Source organism: Rhinolophus ferrumequinum, chromosome 11 (assembly GCF_004115265.2).
Source record: "Rhinolophus ferrumequinum isolate MPI-CBG mRhiFer1 chromosome 11, mRhiFer1_v1.p, whole genome shotgun sequence".
Classification (NCBI taxonomy): Eukaryota; Metazoa; Chordata; class Mammalia; order Chiroptera; family Rhinolophidae; genus Rhinolophus; species Rhinolophus ferrumequinum.
The window spans coordinates 15,402,767-15,422,609 of NC_046294.1; the positions used below are offsets into that span (position 1 = coordinate 15,402,767).

At 46.8% G+C, this 19,843-nt stretch overlaps 2 long non-coding RNA genes across 3 annotated transcripts; one reads left to right on the forward strand and one right to left on the reverse strand.

The window, feature by feature from the left end:
* Nucleotides 1-692: 692 nt before the first annotated feature.
* LOC117029848 (uncharacterized) lies at nucleotides 693-17,311 on the reverse strand. Of its 2 annotated transcripts, none has more exons than XR_004424309.1 (4): nucleotides 17,035-17,311; nucleotides 16,080-16,245; nucleotides 14,578-14,678; nucleotides 693-746 (listed from the first exon to the last, which is right to left on the reverse strand). It is a non-coding gene; the product is annotated as an uncharacterized LOC117029848 (long non-coding RNA). The 2 variants fall into 2 exon arrangements; XR_004424308.1 differs by lacking the exon at nucleotides 693-746 and adding an exon at nucleotides 12,239-13,131 and having other exon boundaries at nucleotides 17,035-17,309.
* Nucleotides 17,312-17,321: 10 nt separating this feature from the next.
* LOC117029849 (uncharacterized) lies at nucleotides 17,322-19,347 on the forward strand. Its single transcript, XR_004424310.1, has 2 exons — nucleotides 17,322-17,468; nucleotides 18,999-19,347. It is a non-coding gene; the product is annotated as an uncharacterized LOC117029849 (long non-coding RNA).
* The last annotated feature ends 496 nt before the right edge of the window (nucleotides 19,348-19,843 follow it).

Below are 19,843 nucleotides of genomic sequence, written 5' to 3' on the forward strand. Positions count from 1 at the left end.
ATGGAACAGGGTAGGACATGCTAGGTGAAACTCTCACTCTGTCCTCCTCAGATGTACCAGGTCATGGAGCAGAGGGACCAAGACAGCATCCTGCGGCCCTTCCTTTAAACCTGGGATGACAGAGCAGTGAGCTGGGAGTCAACAGATATGCATTCCAGTCCCAGCTCTGCCACTAGCCCAGTGGGGGACCTGAGGCAAGTCCCTTTGCCCATCTCTGAAATGAAGGCGTTGGAGTCAACTGTCCTGAGCTCCCGGAGACTCTCCGTTCACCATCCTGAGGCTCCGCATGTCACATCGCCCAGAATAAGATGAGAAAGAGTTGCAGCCAGTTGACCACATGAAAGTGATAACTCATCCGTTGAGTGTCCCTTGGAAGCACCCCATTTAGCACACGCAGTAAACTCAACGGGCTTTGGGGAAAGTTGGGAGAGCAGAGAGACAGCCATTTTCACTTTGCACACCCGAGGCCTGATGTTCCCACACAAGAGCTTGCTTAACCCTTACAGTCCCCGGTGACACAGGGATTGTTTGTGACACCAGTTTACAGAGGAGGCACCTGAGACTCAGAGAAGTCAGGTCGAACCAGTAGCGATGACCTTTGAACCCAAGTATTTCTGACTCCAAATCTATGCTGACACAAGATTCCAAGCAGCCGAAACATTCCAAGCAAACAAATGACTTCCTGTTTCGGTTCTTTTTCCGCATCTTGCCTTTCAGGAGCTGCTATTCGATCATCTCCCCTCTACCTGCAAAGTAGGAACTGAGATCCAGTTCATATTTTACAGCCGGAAATCCCAGCTGTCCTGGAACAAAACAAAGTCTAATCGTGGCTGGGAAAGCTCATGTCTGAATTGCTAGCATGTGGTTGGCGGGTGTCTTCTGAAGTCAGCCAAGCTGGAGGCCGAAGGAGTTCCTGGGCGGCACGGAACCCACGCCCCCTGTGTTTCCTGTCTTCCACAGTTCGGTCCTCTCTGGGTTCCTTCTTGGCAGGAAGTTTACCAGATATCCAGCAGCAGCGGTGTCCGTGTGTATCTGTCCCAGTCCCTTCCTGCCCTCCTGAGGAAGCAGAGCATGCACTGTCTTCTGGGGCGAGCTGGGGGCTTTGGTGTCCATCATGCCTGGCCCACAGCCTGGCTCTCTACCCTTCATCAATCTGCGATCCTGGCCAGTCGCCCCATCTCTCTGGGCTTCAGCTTTTGTATTTGAAAAATGGGGATAATATTTTCTCTAAGAGTGATCTACGGATTGATGAGTACAGTACTCTAGACCCAGGTTGTGTGGAAGCACCAAAAAGGGGCTGCGGGGAAGGGCACGAGGTACGGGTAGAGAGGGCAGGGCCCCACCTGTCCCCACCAGCTGCCCTGGTCGCAGGGTTTGGCCTGTGATTTTGGACGGAGGGAGGGGTTTTGCAGCTGAAAAAAAAGTCTAAGGCTAGCTGTGCTAGTTATTGTGGGAGTGCTTGGTACCCAGCGGGCACTTAATAAACGTTAGCACGTCCCTCTTTCCTTCCCCACGTCCCCTATCATCCTCTTCCCCTGGCTTCTTTATTAGATGGCTCAGCTGAACACTGATCCCACACGGATGGAAAGAAGGCAGCAGGAAGACTATGGAGTGCTTTCAAAATATCAAGTGAATCACTGCGGTGCAGAGTCCACAGTGGGGAGTGGGGGTTCAAGGAGGCTGTGACCCAAACACAACATATTATGCCAGACTCCGCGGCAGCTCCATGCCCAGTGCCCCCCTGCCTGCAATGAGTACCAGAAAACAAGGCCCCGGGGAAACTTGGGCACAGACTCCTGCTCCCTGACGTGCCATTCACAGCAGGCTTTCTCCTTCCTCCTCTCCTGAAGGGAGGCCGCAAAGGGAAACAAAGAGCTCTGAAGATGTGTGAAGGGGCCCAGGAGGTAGGGAGGCCTGAGTGGGCTGGCCTGGCTACTTCCTGCAAAAGAGCAGGGCCTGCTGGATCGTGAGAGCCCCAGAAGGAATAGAACCTGCTACCCACTCTGCCCAGTTTCCAGACACTGGAAACACAGACCTGCTCCAGAAAGCAGCTCCGCAATTGGAACCACAGCGCCACCTTCAGGCTAACTTCCATCTTGCATTTTCCTTTGCAAAACGCCCTTGCCAGGCGGCAGATAGTAGTTGATACTGGGAGCTCAAAGCAAATCCACTAAACCTGAGAGATGTTGTATGCTGATACGCTCGACAGACGAGCGTGGGGTGGAAAGAAGGATCGTTGCTAACAAGTGTATTGCAGCCAGGATATCAGGGCCGTGCTCCAGGTAGAAACTGGCAGAGATGGAAGCCTATCCTCCATCTTAGAGGTGGGGAAACTGAGGCTCAGAGACCTGTCCACGTTTGCACAGTGCATTGCCCGCAGAGCTAGGACCAGGATCTTGAAGCATCCATGGATGGCTGTTCACCTGTAAATTCCCTAATAAGTTTACTGTGTGAGAGATGAGCCAGTACACATACTAAGGAGTGGTTTCTTTTCACTCAGAAACGCCAGGACATGAGGCCGAGTTTAGAGGTTTCAGTTGCAAATGAGGATCAGAACGTGGGCTCCATGGAGCCTGAGGAGAGGGCAGTGCTCCCATTGTGGGTGTGAAAGGATTCGTTCACAGGGCTCCCCTACCTTCCTACACACCCTCACACTCACTCACTCCATCTGGCAAACTCCGACTCGTCTTCATAGCACACTCTCAAATCGCTGTGGGACGTCCTCTCTGACCGTTTCTCCAGGCCAGTGGAGTCCATCATTTCTGCCTTTTATCACCATTGTGGCTACTTGAGACATCGCTCATCGAACGCATGCTCCTATAGTAGGATGATTTGTGTGTCTAATTGAGTAGATGGGGAATTCTGGCCGGGGACCGGACCTACTCTTCCCTGTGTTTCCAAAACTCAGCCAGAGCCAGGCACAGAGCAGGTAGGTACTCAGAAAATGATGGATGATGCATGGAAGAATGATGGATGGATGGATGGATGGATCAGAAATGAGGTTAAGTCCTAGGGATGGGGTATCATTCTTTATAGCACTCTTTACAGCCTTTACATTCTAGGATATAAAGGAAACATACACACAAGAGCATCTGCTTTGAAGCCAAAGTCAAAAAGCATAAGTGCAGATGTGCATATGAAGAGAAGTATGTTGGCATCACCTGTCAGCCCCCACCTTCTGACTGACTCTTTCTCCTGGTTTCCCAGGGAACCTGTTGGAACTCAGACAGTGGTTCTCAAGTGACGGTTCCTGGGCTTCCTACACCATAATCACCTGGAGAGTTCATTAAAATGCAGTTTCTGGGGCCCTGCCCTCAGAGGTCCTCACTCAGTGAGTCTGGGCCAGGGCCTAGGAACCTGAATTTTTAATCAGCGCCAGTCAAATGATTCTGATGCATTGATAAATTTGGCAACAACTCACTCAGGAGGAACGGCATACGGAGACATGCTGGAAATGAGCCCATCCAAAGAGGCTGAAGAACTGACCCAAAGCCCCATAGATGGTAAATGGCAGGAAGAACCTGTTGAGTCCTCAAACACGTAGAAGCCCAGAGAGAAGGGGGGGCCTCTACCTCCCGCGCCCCCTCCAGCCCCGCCTGAGGAAGCCGGCACACTCCTGAAAAAGTGGCCCCTCCCGGCGCCACGAGCTGCAGTGAGCAGGGCCTGCCTTCGGCTCCCTGTCCCCTCACAAGGGCCAAAGTGGCAGGATTTATTGAGTGTTTACCAGGCAGAGAAGCCAGCAGCTGTTTCCAGTGTGTGTTTCTACCTTACCACAGCTCTCACTCCCAAACACAGGCTCTGCCAGAAAATGGTACCAGACCTGGAACACTGGCCCCAATTGTGTTCAGGCTGGAAAGGGCTCAAGGATGATGACAGGACCACAAGATCATTCTGGTCATTTCCAAACATTCTGGCAACCAAGAGTGGACAAGTAGCTCTCCCGGCCAGCTGGTGAGCTCCTGGGTGGAGGAGAAAGGGCCCATTGGAAGGCAAAAGAAAACATCCAGCATCACCCAGACCCCTGCTTGTCCCTGGAATCCAACAGTACCTCTTGTTACACTGTGGAATAGAAACTGCCCATTTGTTGGGCACACGATGGCCATTTCGTTGAGCACCTACTATGTGCCACGCCCTATATTTGGTGCCTTACTGTTTTGTTTTGGTTCATCCTCACAATAACATCAGGACACAGGCAATATCATCATTATGCCTGTATCACATCTAAGGAAACTAAGATCCAGGAAGATCAAGCAACTTGCCCAAAACCCAAGCTGGTCAGACTAGATGCAGAGTCAGAACTTAAAGCTGGGTTTCTCTGCTTTTTCCAGGCTCCCTTGCTTCCAGCCGAGCTGCTCCCCACAGACCCCAGGCTGTCTGACCTCCCGACCGCTGTCCATGCTGCTCCCTCAATGCCGAATGCCCTGTCCCCAACTGCCACTGAGCGTAATCCTTCTGGTTCCTCAGACCCAAGCCATAGGCCCCGTCTTGCCCAAAGCCCTCCTGAATCTGATCTCCCCTCAGAACAGAGAAGTTAACCACTACGTTCCCACAGCACACGCCTGGGACTGGTGTTCAGCCCGTTTTTTCTCTGCCTTACAGTTGCCGATTTCCATGACAGTCCCCTAAATCTCAGTCTCCAACACCCATCACCCCCACATCCTGCCCCCGGTACCTCACTCAGTCTTTGGCCCCCGCAGGCTTTCACACTGGCCCTTTGGTGCACTGCACAGGTCCAGGGCCCAAGGGTTCTAAATGAACTCCACCCCCCGCCCCAGCCAGTGGTTACTGAGGGCATATGGTCTATTTGTCCCACGGAAGAGCACTGAATTCTCAGCTACAAGACCGGATTTGAGGCTTGGTTCTGAAAGCAATTCACTGCGTGACTTGGCGAAGTCACTCAGGTTCCATCTGTAGAGTGGATGGGTGGATCCTGTATCACGCATTTGCATCTTTATCAAGGATCTAATCCACGGAGGCCTCAGAGTGGCTGTGGGGTGCCTGCCTGAGGGACACTGATGCAGGCTCAGCTGGAGGAAGGGGTTCTAGTGAGTAAAAAGAGACAGATTTGGGTGGGTCAGCTGAAGGGACCCAGGAATGTCAGGCAAGTGGAGTGGATTTGCTACACAGTGGGGAGTAGCTACTGCTCCCTCGTGGGACAGGACAGAAAAGTGAGGGTGGGGGCCGCTCACCTGGCACTGGTGTGGGGAGTGATGGAAAGAGAACCTAGCCTGAGACACCCCTCAGGAGCTAGCTTGCTGCAGGAAGCCTGGTTGTCATGAGATGAGGTTCTGGGCCAGTGTGAGTGGCAGCAGGATGGAGAAGGGAGAAGTTCTGGAAACGTCTCAGAAGAAGAATCTCTAGGCCTCAGTAATGCCAGCACATAGTATCAAGGAGGAAACAGTGAAGCAAAGATGGCCCAAAGGTTGGATCCCATGGTGGTCACGTCTCGAGAGTGATGGGCAGATGTAGAGAAGCAGGCTGAGCGCCCGGGAGCCTGGTACTGAGGGGAAAGGGACACGGGGAGGGACGGGGAGAGAAGACCTGGATTCCGGGTTCCATGACAGCCCTTCCCTTGAGCAGGTCACTGGTCCACTCTGAGCCTGTTTCACCATCAGTGCAATGGGGGAGAGAATCCTGCCTGCCTGGCGCGGGTGTTCAGAGGTTTCCTGTACTTCCATGGGTACCTACGGTGCCTATGCAGGATTAGCCTCAGAAACGTTGACTAATAAAGTGGCTATGAATTTGTAATCCATTTCTATTCCACGATATGACAGCCACCATTTATCAGTCACCTGCCATGTGCTAGGCACTGGGATAAGCAATCTGTTAATATTCATGATCTGATTTCTTCCTCTCAAGAATTCTACAAGACCCCTCTGCATTTTGTGGACCGTAACACTGAAAGTCAGAGAAATTAGGCAACTTTCCCAAGATCTCACAGCTGGTAATTGGCAATCATCTCCAAGAGCATTTAATAAGCACCTAACAGGTACCGGGCACCGGATGCAACACAAAGGGTGTAAAACCTGGCTTGGACCTTCAAGGGACCTGATGGCAGCGACCAGCCTACAGAGGAACAGGTCTCTTTGAGCTATTTGTTCTGGAATTCCATTTTCTCTGCTGTGACTGTTGATAAACAGGGGACAGATATCTCCTGGCTTGACTCCCTGAGAGCTGGGCACCGGGAAAGGGTGTCAAGCCCTGAGACCATTGTCCAGGATCAGCCGTTGCAGCCCCCGCCCGCCTTTCATCCACCTTTGCTGGGTGCTATTATTCAGCTCCCAGCTATCACCAGGAGCTGCAAAGCAGTTAATTACAGAGGTATAATCCCCTTCTTCACAAGAAGCTGATCTTCTAGGGTTGTGAGAAGATAAGATTTATGCCTCTTTCAATTCCTTTATTCTCTCATCAACATACATTCATATTTCAGTTTCCCACATCGGAAACAAAAAAGGAAACCCGCTCAGCCCACTGCTGCCTGAGAGAGATAAATTAGGCGACACAAAGAGCCAGTCCTATAAACTCAATCTCTTTCCCTTCCTTTCATGTTTGTGATTATAAACAGAGTCAAGGGCAGCTGAAATATATCCCTCTGCCTGCCTGCCCGCCTGCCTTGTCCTATTCAAAGAGAGGAGACAAACACAGCGATAACTATCCATGTGGTACCATGGAAAGAAGGATACACAGGCCCCCCATGATCCAATGCCAGCTTGGTGAGCAGATCAGATAGAAAGACCTTTGTCTCCTGCCATTCTCTGGTCACGAAATTGTTTCTAAAGGCCACAGAGAAGCTGGATGCCGGGCCACTGTGAATGCTTCCATTTTTTCAATGGCAACACGTGTGATGCTATTTGCTCAAAAGAAAAAGCCTTTCCATTTGGCGGCCTATAGGGTGTGACTGCCAGGGCTGCTGGCCAGTTTCAGGAGTGTGTGGACACAGGTAGCTAGCAGACCAGACTACAGAACGGGGCCAATTTTAGCAGCCCCAGTGGAGGAGATTCCAGACTCTTTGAAGAAAAGGCCCCCTTATTGGGGACAGCGGGCCCCAATGCAACGACGTTATCTTCTACAGAGGAATTGGGGTGGGTTATTTTGATTACTGTCACTGCTGTTCAACTACGTTTGTCCCTTTTTGGGGATCCACTGGTGTTATTAACTGTCAAGAGTTCTGCTGGCATGTGAGGAGCTAGGGGATCGCAGAAATGGACTGACGTGCCTGAGGAAACAGAGCAAGTTGGTGGCAGAACTGGGCAGGACCAAAGTTCTGATGATGACAATTAACTGGGCACTTCCCACAAAGTGCTGGGATTGTGCTAGGCAGTACCTCACGTCATGTCCCTGACACCTAAGAAGTAAACACTACAGGCGTTACAGGTAAGGACATTGACGCTTCGAGGAGGTAGGATACTTGCTGGAGGTCACACGCTTAGTGGCGACCTTCCAGAGCCCACGCTGAACTGCCATGCGATGCCACCCGCCCCCTAGGTTCTTCTCTCAGGTATCCTGACTCTCCTCGGAGGCTTTTTTGCAACTTCTGATTGGGGGAAGGGAAAAAAATCTAATTTTTGAAAGCTCATGAAGAAAGGGAGGAAAGGAAGAGAAGAAACTGAATACAAGAGCCAAGTTGGCTTCTGTAATAAAATGTCATCCCGCAAGATCTAAGTCAACGGTCTTTAACAGACTTTGAGATTCAATTATCCCTTTATATTTCTAGTAGCAGACTCATTATTGTCGAAATCATTCTTTCAGTGTAAACACACCCTCATTCACAAATAGAAAACAAATTGTGTTTAAAAGTCACGTAGTTTCCGAGCCATCCCTCTTCAAAGACACACACCTCAGCATTCGCTCCCAAGGGAAGAAGATTAATAAAAGCCTTGGGCACTGTCTCCAGTTCAGGGCTTGGGACCTGTCTCCCAGATGAGAAGGTGCAGTGCTCTCTGACGCTGAGGCTGAACCGATCTTTTCCATCCTGGAGCTTTCCAAGTCCATTCTTCTCTCCGCGCCTGGACAGCCTCTCTCTAGCCCTCAGAGGAAGGACAGCAACTCCTGACTCTGTCAGGATCATTCTGCTTATTTTTTCCGGAAGCCATTCCAAGTTGATATCACAGCTGAATGCCAACACGTTAGATTTTTCTAACAGCTTCCAGGGGAAGGACATGCCCAGCTCAGCCCCACTCTTCTAGGAAGCTGGTACTTCCCACGGAGAAAGTACCAGCCTTTCCGAGAGAGAGAACCCAACCCTGCCCAGGACCTACCTATAAACTAGTTCCTAAACCTCACTCTTCATTCCATTCCTCTCTAGTATTTTTTCTTTCTTTAGCTGTCCTCCTTTTTTTCAGATACAAAAGTAACACGTGCTCATTGTAATATGTTATCCAGTAAACACAGTTGTAGAAAGCAAAGGTTTCCTCATTCTTCTCTAATCCAATTCCACATTCCTAAGTGAGCCAGAGTTGCCAACAGTCTGATGTGTGTCCTTTCACATATTTCTTTTGGTTCATGTCGACATTAAAGATTCCCCTAAACCCAATTTTTGCCTTTGTTACACATATGGGATCAAACCATTCATGTTTCTCTACAACTTGCTATTTAGAATTAACACAAAAGCATGGACGTTGTTTCAGGTCAGTACAGAGAGGTTGGACTCATTCTGTTCAACAACATGGCAGGCATGAGATTACGTAGTATGACTGCACCATCTCTCTCCAAACCAACCTATGTCCCTTGACTCTTCTGGATATCATATCATGCCTGACCCTCATATCTACGAAAGCCAAGGTTTCCCTCCGTGTATAAACGATTAATATAATATTGTTGGCTCGGTCCTTTCCAGGCTGGCCCAGCTTGGGGAGAGAACTCCTTACTTATATGATGTCCCCAAGAGCAGTCCCTGCCAAGATAGTCCTGGCCTGTCAGGCAAGACACAGAATGACTTGAAAAGCAGGTTTCACTGCCATGAAATCTGGAGAAGTCCAGATTGGCAGTGAAAAAAACATAAAGCATAACTAAACCCTGAAGACGTAACAAACAGGCATGCAAAAATCTTACACGTAATTCTAGGCAGGAACCCAATCCCCACCAGAAAGACTTAAGAAAGTCATCCTTGAGAACACAAAAAGACATTGTTTACCAAAGCAAGATTTTTATAATGCTGTCGCTGCATTTTATCAGGGAGGGATGAGACCTGAAGTGGAGATAGGCTACAGAGATTTCTGTGCTCATTTGAACAGAATGCTAAAACACTCTGAGTCTGAACCGTTTCAAAACTGGAAGTCAATTCTTTGAGGCAATCTGCTTTTCTAGAGCTTGTATGGAAGTCACATCCCGACTTTTAGAAATCAAAATGAAATCTCACAAAAATGTATTAAGAGTTTGTATCCTTTAGAATTAGTTATTTCATTTCTAGGATTCTATTCTAAAGAAATAATCAGCAAAGCCAGCAAAAATACACATAAAAGAATGTTTATCCCAGCATAACTTACAATTTTGAAAAACAGAAAACAAGCTAAATGGTCTACAACAGGGACATGTAATAGTACACGGCTATTAAAAAAATATTAGCAAAATGTTGAGTATTAAGAATAAATGCTTATAGTGCAATGTTAAGTTAAAAAGAAAGATATAAAATTGTATATTAAAACTATGTAAAAAGATTCATAGAAAATACTGGAAGGAAATACACCAACATATTAACAGTGGTTATCTCTGGGTAGTAGAACCATGTGTTACTTTTCTTACTCTTCTATTTTTCTGTAATTTATAAATTTTCTAAAATGAGCCTGTATTGATTTTTAGAATGGAGTAAATTAAATCGTCTTAAACGACACACAAAAGAGAGAACTGACTCGACTATTTTCAGGACGATGGACTGGTATGTATGAGAAGAGATGGCCGGAGATAAGGCTAGGGATTTTCTGGGCTGGGGGGGAGTGACGGGGAAAATCCCTCACTCTTGGTGTCTTTAACGTGTGGGCCACACGATGCTATACCTTCTGCAGAACGACAAGCACACAAGAAAAACTTAGTAACATCAAATAGATGACACTGTCAATTCACTCAGCGTTTAGAATGCACCTACTGGGTGCCAGGCTCTTGGGGAAACGACCAACCTTGCATTCTCGTTATTAAAAACAAGGCTACACTTTGCGTTCATCCACGGTACAACTTGCAACACACTGGTTACCTTGACTTCCCTCTACTGTTCTCAGAAAGGCAAACAAAAAGAAATAGGAACAAGTTAAGATTTGCAATAGATGTCAAGAACATATAGGAAGGAGCCCCAGGACCTTCCACTGATGCTGCCAAAGGTGTATTCTTCACTAGGGGCCGTTCTGAGGGAAAAAATGCAGCCAGGCGGTTATCAAACGAAGGCTTGCAATTTCTCTCGTCTGATGTAAAAGTTCTTGACCGATGGGTGTTCTCAGCAGGACCAGTAAAGTTACTAATCCACTCATTGAACAAATATTTACCACATACCTACCGTGTGTTGGTGCTATTCAAGAAGCTGGGATAACACAGTGAATCAAAGTCCTCCCACCAATGGCACTTACATTCTAGTGCAGGAATAAGCAACAAATAAAAACAAACTAGTATCAGCCAGGTCATGATCACTGCTATGGAAAAAATAAATAAAGCAGACTAAGGGACTAGAGTGACAAAAGGCTCTTTCTTAGATAACTAAGAAAAGTCCTGTCTAAGGAAGTGACATTGGAGCAGAGACCCAGACAAACTGATTACACGGCATGACTATCTAGAGTAGCGTTCTATGTTGAAAGAACAAGTGCAAAGGCCCTGAGGCAGGAAGAACAGCAAGAAAACCAAAATGGCTGGGGCACTGTGAGTAAGGAGAGTGGGTGGAAACTGAAGTCAGGGCTGCAGCCAGTAGCTAGATCATGCAGGGCTTTTTAGGACATGGCAAGGACTTCAGGTTTTATTTTAAGAGTAATACAGAGCCTCTGAATGGTTTTGAGATGGGTTGTAAAGTAATCTAAAATGATTACTCTGGCTACATGGGTAAGGGCAGGGTAAGAATATAAATAAGAATCTGGGCTAGGAAGCTGGTGCAGAAACCGGTGAACGATGATGGTGGAGATGGTGAGAAGTAGAATTCAAGACATATTTTGAAGATAGAGGTCACAGGATGTGGAGATAGATTAAATGTAAGGCAGGAGCAAAAAAGTGTCAAGGAAAATACCAAGGTCTTTGGCTTGAGAAGCTGAGTAAATGCTGGTGCTACATAATGAGATGGGGGCCACTGGGGGAAGAGCGGGTGCTTCGTTTTGTTTTGTTTTAAGGGGCGTAGTGGATGGTGGTGGTACCCAGCCCACACCCACCAGGCCTTACCACATGAATGCACGCGGCTTGACCCTACCTGCCAACATTTGCACCACGTTGCCTGGGCTCTTTCTCCCAAGCTGCAGAAACCACTCTGTGTGCTCAGCACCCTTCCTGGGAGCCTGGGAGCTGTCCTCAATCACTGACGCTCAGAAGTGGGTGCATAAATACCCCAGGGCCCTCCCCCGGTGGGAGGAGAGGAAAAATGTGCTCCGTACCATTTCCCAGGGTTCACCAGTGGGATTAAGTTCCAGACCCCACAGCAGCAGCTAGCTTGATAACGTAGCCTTTATTGGCCTTCTGCCCTGCCCAGCTCGTGCTCCCCAATTCCCTACCAATGGTTCCTGCACCTTCCAAATGAATGACCTACACTTGAATCCTTGGCTCTGGGTCTGAGGGAGTCCAAACTAAAACGGGGAAAACAGTTCTATCTTCCAATTCCTTATACCCCGTTCCTCTTCACTCCGCGCGTCCTCCCTGATCAGTGTTTCTCACTCCTCCACCAGAACAACAGGAGCAGGTCAAGGTCACCACCAAACCTCCGTCCCATGTGGTCGGGACAAAATGGACTAATCTGAATACACCAGAGGGCCAGCTGATCTCCCCATCCTGAGCCCTAGGCCTGCTAACAGTCAGTTTGCCTTTTCTTTCCCTACCCCTGCAGGCAGCTAACTCACCTTGCTGTCGCATTTTCAAAACGAGCACAGAAAGAACCATGATCTAAGAGCGTCTAGGGAGATGCCCAAACGGAAGAGGCAGGAGCACGATGGACCGTTTCTGTCCCCTCCGTCAGCGGACAGTTCAGCAAATGCCCTGTGACATTAAGGCCAGAGACTATTAGCAGAAGCATCAAATGCTATTTATTAAGCATTGACTCTGGGAGGAACAAAACTCTCTCATCAAAAGCCAGGGGGCAGGGACCCGACTTGCCATATGCCGTATCTCTCAGGGAAGCGTGCTTGTTTATCCAGTAGCATTTTATATGTCACAAATGATTCAGAATCATCACTATCCACTTTCCTTCTGTTGACATGGATTGACTGTGGAGGCGGGGGTTAAAAAGCAAAAGCTGCACAAAGATCCTTTGGTTTGAGCAAAATATACTTGCTAAAATGAACTGCTGTCAGCGTCCATCAGGCACAGTACAAATACAATCGCCCTTTCTGCAAACAAGAAGATAACAACAGCACACAGTCCTGGGAGTGGTGAGGATGTGGAATCTGTATCCCTGGAGTATCGAGACGTGCTGAAGACGGGGCTTCAGAATCAGTCGGACCTGGGATTCAACTCCCGGTTAGCCATTGACTAGCTGGTGACGTCGGGGGTGTTATTTCACCTCTTTGAGCCTTAGTCTCCTTATGAGCTAAGTGGAGAGAATATGCCCACTTCCTAGGGTGCCTGGGATGAAGACAAACCAACAACAAGCAGAGCAAGCATGCCATCGATATTAGTTTCTTTCTCTGGTTAACTATTTGTAACTGAAGGCAACCTGGCAAATCCACCCTGACACAGTCAAGACCTGAGAAAAACCATCTCAGTGATTCTCAAGGGAGGGGCACTGCCCGAGTAAAGCTTCTTCCCCAGGCCTAGTGCCCCTTCCAAAGGCCTCTGGATGGTAGCACGAGCTCACGTGTCTTCCAGGTCTATGTCCTCAGCACTGATCACAGGGCTAGGCACACAGGAGGGGAATAAGATTGGTGCTGTGGAAATCGCACACTTTCGAGTTAGACAGGCCTGGCTTAAAGTCCCAGTTCTGCCACTTGCGTTGACTTCCTTAAGCCTCAGGATCCTTATCTGTAAAATGAGTAATAATATCTACTATAAAGTGTTATGCATATGAACTGAGATAATAAAAGATGGAGAGCCTAATAGAGTGCCTGACAAATTGTAGACACGCAAATAAAGTTAGCCCTTACTGAGAAACATTTGCTGAGTGAACTCATGGATAAAAAGAACTGCGTTCAATTCACAATGTTCACACCCCTGCCACCTCCACAATAGAAACGTGCCATGTCACATTTTCCTTTATGGATATCAATATGTAGCCAGAGTTGTTTTTTATAACGGCAAACGTTTCTGCCAGCTCTGACTTCATGCAGCACAACCATGGCAAACTCTTGTCTGTTCTTGGGATAGACAAGGAACAAAACGCACTGCCCGCCCCCCTCTCTATCCCAACATTCACAAAGAGGGAAAATGTAATTACGAATAGTGCTGAGGGAGTCTCACAGCCTCTCCCCCCAAAAATATTAATTACAGATGGAATTTTCCACTTCCCAGCAAAACAACCTGACAGACATCACCCTCACTAAGGGATGAAGGTCAACATCACCAGTGATAAACAGATTGGCATTACGGACCCCTTAATATGGTATGCTGAGGAGGACACATCACTCCTGTGGTTTTCTTTCAGAAACTTCAAAACCCCAGTCTAATCATGGAAAAATACATCAGACAAATCCAAATCAAGAGATGGTCTACAAAATAACTGACCAGTATTCTTCGAAAGTGTCAAGGTCATAGAAGAAAAGGAAATAATGAGTGCCTGACACAGATTGGAGTCTAAGGAGACATGAAAATTAAATGCAACGTGGGACACTGGAGCAGATCCGAATCAAGTTTGCCATTCAGTTTTGTTTTTTTTTTTTAGTGTCAACGGACACCTCCAAGGGGAAAAGGTCCAATTGAGGGACACATGGAAGAGAGAAGCTTAACCCCAGGAATGTGACTGACCAAACGGAGGTGAGAAAGATTTAGGAAAGGCTTCAAGTCTAAGCTGCATTGTTTTTAAAACCTGGGCACCAATGATACACTTTCTCTCCTTAGTCCCTGGATGCCCTCAAATCCAACTTAGAGTAAGAGAAGAAAGCGGAGTCTTCAGCATTGTCTCACCGCAGCATAATTTGTTTTTGACATTTTCCTGAGTTACCAATATAAATACTAGATGGTATAATATGGCAAAGTGCTGTTTAGACAAAAATACGCAGCACGCTTTAACCCACTGAGCCAACTGGCCACCCCTGGATCAGACTCTTTTGACACTAAAGCCTAAGCATCTCTAGCAGGAAAATGTTCTGTAAGACTCAGATACAGAGCAAATGTGGAAAGCCACTAACTTTCAGGCTGAGACATGCCTGTGCAAGTTTTAGGATTTCCATATGTATCTGTAGAGAGTAATACTATCTCACTCCCATTTTCTTTCATTGTCCCCTGGCCCACTCTCCCCAATGTTCCTCTTACCTCTCTCCATTCCGTGTCCTTGACCACATCTCATGTTTTAGGGTCCACTCTAGGTGGTAATTGGTCCCCTGACCTTTCCCAGCCTTCCTGTTTTGGTGTACCTGAGACAAGAGGGTAACAACCTTGGTGCCAAAGGAATCCATTCATTCATGTATTTATTCACTCATGCATTGAGACCATCCAGTAACCCACAAGAAAGATACGATTTTTCCTTTTGTGGAGTTTACATATTAGTAGGGGGGAGACAGTCAAAAAACAAAGGAAGAAAGATACAAGAAAATAGTAACAATGAGGAAGATTGTGATAAAACTGAATCAAGAAGATGTGACAGAGTGTAACAGGAGGCTACTTCAGTTTGGACAGTGAAGGAAAGACCTGTCTGAGGAGGTAAACAAGAGATCTAGCTCTGCAAACACCTAAGGGAAGAGGGTTCCAGGCAAAGGGAATAACTCGTATAAGGGCCCTAAGCAGGTCCAAACTTGGCAGATTGAAGACAGGCAGTGTGGCAGATTATAGTGAGTGGACGGGTAGAGAGTGTCCCAGAGGAATCCAGGTCACGTAGGGTTTTGTAGCGCTCAGGAATTGGTATGGAAAGACAACTTAGTGGTGCTAGATAGAGAGGATATAGAATCTAACTTATGCTTTAAAACAATGTTTTGGCTGTTGTGTGAAGAATGGACTGGGGCGGGTAGTGGAAATTGATAATGAGATTAGAAGCAGGGAGAACAGATTAAGGAGGGCTGCAGTCAACTAGGTAAGGGTTGATGGTGCCTGGGTTAGGGTGGGAGAGATGAGAACAGTAGGTGGATCCTGGAAAAAGAGCTAATAGATATTCTTAATGGACAAGCTGTGGGGAATGAGCAAAAGGGACTCAAGATTGCTGCTGGGTTTCTGCCTTGAGCACACTGATGTGTGGTGATGTCACTGATTGAAATAAGGAACTCTGGGAGAAGTTGGAGGTGGGAAATGAGGCATTCTACTTCAGAGGGGTTAAGTTTGAGATATTTATTAGTGAACTGATGAAAACCCCCAGCTCATATTTTATACGTATCAGCAAAGGACGATGAGATCCGAAACGTTGCCTTCCTTTTCAATTCTTTGGTAAGCAGAACTAAAGAGAACGATGACCGAATACAACATTCAGTCTTTCATAAAACATTTTTATGTTCAGAGGTTTGGTAGTAGAGCCACGGCCTTCCTGGGCAGGCACAAGTAGCGCTAAGCAATTGTTCAGGGGGCAAACTCATTAAAAATTTAATTCTATGATTTTCATCTTAATCTCGTTTCCCCATTAGCTTTAATCAATGCCCACAATTTAGCAGAACTTTTCATTTAGATAAATGACTGAGTAGGGTACCTAATTAGTCTGTTTGTTATCAACCACTTGATAACAAAAATTATACTAATTACTAAAAACCACACTCTAATTTTTAAAGCATTTTATTAGCACAAGAGCTATGTTCCTGTGATCAAATGAAATGTTCTTTTTCCATTACACTCACCAATTGTTCAAACCTGTTTCTCTTTTAACTTCCAGAAGTCAAGTTGTAGGGCATTTGAGAAATGTCTGTTCACCCTTGCCTCGCACTATAACACAAACAATAATGCAAGTTGTACCAATAAGAAGATCCCATGATTTTTTCAGCTACCCGAGTGCTTCTGCTGCACCTGCAAAAAAAAAAAAAAAAAAAAGAAAGAAAGAAATCAGGCCAGAAATCACTTAAAACACTAAGCAAAACTGAATGTGGGGCTGTGAGAACTGGTTTGAGGAAGGGAGAAGTTTTCAGCTTGTTCCAATGCCAAAGTGGTTGCTCACTAGCTTTGCAAATCGGGATATTCATTTGGTGACCGTCTTTCATATCATCTATGGCAAAGGTTCTACTGCTTTTCAAGTCCCACAGCAGCTCTCAGGATGCCCAAATCTTTCAAGTTCCTTCAGTATAAGAGATCTTCATTTAAAAGACCAAACTCAATGACTCTGGCCTCCTGTAGCCTTTTCAGCCCTTTTAACAGTGCTTTCTCCACTTGGGTTTTTCACTGCCTCTTCAATAAAAGGGCGAGGGGTGGAGAAGGGTGTCTGTTATCAATGAAAACCAATAGACTCCTTCTCATGCTGGACATGGCCTCAAAACAGGAGGACAGGTTATCTGACGGTCCACGCAGGTGGTGGCTAGGCACATTTAATGAATAAACCTTAAAGGAAAAGAAAACGGTTTTCGGGCTGCGGAGGCCCGTGTGCATTGTATGGCGACGAAGTCCTGGCTACTGAGATCACTCAGTAATGTGTCTGCCCACACATTGTATCTGCCACTTCCAACAGCCCAATAAGAACCAGTTCTGGCGTGGGTTTTCAACACACACTTACTTGACCTGCTTCCCAGACACCTCCGCCTTCGCCCCTCCCTCTCCTCCCGCCCCTGACTCCCGGATGGCCCTTCCCCTCCATCCCCTTCTCACAGACAAGCCGCTGCTGCGGGCAGGGCCTCGGAGCCACGCTGCCAGGTTGCGCTGGAGCAGAGACAAGAACACGAAAGAGGAAAGGAGCAGAGACTACCCACGTTCTTAACTTCCAAGGGACCCCAAGGCAACCGGAGAGGAAGTGACCTAGCTCAGCACCGGAAACGGAAATGGGGCGTGGGTCCCGGTCGCCGCCATGTTGTGTGTGGCAGATTGCTATTGCAGCCCTGAGACTGAGCTCCAGCTGCACCTCCCTCCCTCCTTTCCTCTCTCTGGTTCTAATGAATATTTATTGACCTCACTAGGTGCCAGGCACTGAGCTGTGTGCCAGAGCCCACTGCACAGAGCGCTTTCTCTCCTGATGTTCAAACCTCCTAGCCATGGACCCTAAAGGCGTGTTTGCTGCAGTTTGAAGCATGAAGCCCACAAAGCAGGTGGGCCCATTTGGTTTCAGGACATTTTCCAAGGCTCCTTGGACTTGGGCTAGAGAGTGGCATGGTAAATGGCAGAGGGAAGGTTCAAGAGATAGTAAGGAAGTAGGCGGTGGTGGGCTGAGTGTGTGAAATGTGCAGAGTTGTGTGACTGCCAGGTCTGGGCTGATAGCTGGGTGACTGTCACATACTGAAAGGGAACACATACTGAAAGGAGGAAGAACAGATTTGTATGAAGTTTGGTTTTAGACATGTTGAGTCTTTGGGACCCTGTAGTGGAGAAGCTTAGCAGGATGTGCCAGTTTGGATCTCTTAGGTCAGAGGCCTGAGCTAGAAGTGTGTGTCTTAGATTTGTGCATGGGGATGGGAATAGAGCAGAAGCATGAAAAAGAAAAAGAGCAGGTAGCCTTAGGAGAAAAACCAGGTGACGATAGTATTTCAGGAGGCAAGGGAAGAGTGCTTCAAGTAAGCGTAGTCAACTGGGCAAATAATCCTGAGCAATTAGTGAGACGAAGACAGAGAAATGTCATGTCTAAACAAATATTGCATTTAGCTGGAACAGGTTCCTTGGGATGGTGGGAGGAGGCAGCTTGGGGTGATGTAAGAAAATGTGAGGGTGATGGTTACAAAATGGGGACAAATGAGCAAATATAGGCCTTTCAAGAAGTTGCCTATGAAGAAATGAGACGAATACTGGAAGGAAGATGTTCACGTTTCTTAATTATTACTTTTTTAAGATTGGAAAGACATAAACTTGTTTACCTTTGAGGAGTAGGAGCCAGGGATTTGGGATATTCATCAGCCTGTGACCAAATTGACTCGTGCCCAAGAGTAGTTTCTGAGGACGATTCTTAAGAAAGCAGGACAGGAGGAGAGAGGGTATGCAGAGCAGAGGTGGAGGGGCTTACCTCAGGTAGTAACTCTGGGAAAGGAAGATGGGGTGGGGGCAGGCACAGGTAGATTTGTAGGATCTGTGCTGTTGAGCAGATTGTGCATTTCACAAATCCAGGGGGCACTACTGACTGCAGTGTCATCTTCATTTTGAATAGTAATCATGATTATTTCCTGGCAGATGATAGTGAAGAGCCTCGAAGGAAGGGTGTTTCTTTCTTATTCACACAAAGTGGCCATAGCAGACATGAGTAGAATTCGAGTGCTGAAAGTTGAGGTCCTGCCTGTCTCATGGTGTGTATTCTGCTTGGAAAAAGGAGGTGAGTTAATTCAAGGAAAGGAATGGAGTCTCTGAGAGACTTGTGGACAGTGGAGAAGGTGTGCATAATTGTTGTAGTTGGGGGGAAGGCAAAGAAGAACAAGCAGATTTTAGCCATGTAGAAACCAGACATGTGAAGTCTGTATGGGCAACGGATGAAATCACCAGTGTTCACATTACCTCATTGTATTGAAGCATTTCTAGTAAAAAGAGGTAGCTTTTTGCCTCTGGTGTAATGTTTTGGCAGGCAGCTTTTGGGGTGGCCTAAAGCTTACTGATCATCTTGTCTCCCACCACAAACTTGTTTTCCATTTATTTTGAAGGACACTGGGATGCTGCCCCTATTTCATAAGGAAATGTGTTTTGTGAAAGTGGAATCAGAGGCAGCTTTTAAAATACATCAGGAATTCTGCTACCAGGAAGATGGAATACATGTACTTTCCCCTTTTTCTCCCACAAAGTACAACTAAAAACCTTGGACATTATGTAAAAAAGAAACATAAGAAGACTCTGAGAAGTGGAGAGGAGACACAATGACTAGCAATATGGGGACCGAAGGAGCAGCACGGTGACAAGCTGCCTGGGATTTTTTTTTTTTCATCACATATCCCAGACTTGGACATGAAGAAGCCAGTGACCCAGAAATGCTAAGGGATATAGATGCCCCCCCCCCCAAAAAAAGAGTGCACTGTATGATTCCCATTATCTAAAATTCTGGAAAACTCAAACTAATCAAGTGACAGACATCAGATCAGCAATCACCAAGGAATGGAGGTGGGAAAAGACAGGATGGAGAGATTATAAAGGGGGCAGGAAGAATCTTTTGCGGGTGATGGATATATTCATTATCTTGATGGTCATAATGGTTTCATGATTGTATACATACATATGTCAAAACGTACCAAGTTGTACATTTCTAAATGTTCAGTTTATTATAGTTTACTTAAATAAAGCTTTAAAAAGAACCCACCGTTGAGCCTCATCCACGCTTAACTTTTGCCATATGTATTTGTTGTGGATTTTTCCCTTCACCTGTATGCCTCCCAAACCTTTTCCCCTCCATTTCCGAGATGTAAGTACTAGGAAATTGAACTCGATATTCTCAGGCATGATTTTATTTTACTAAGTTGCTATCTATAAAAGCATGTAACCTTATTTTTTGTACTTA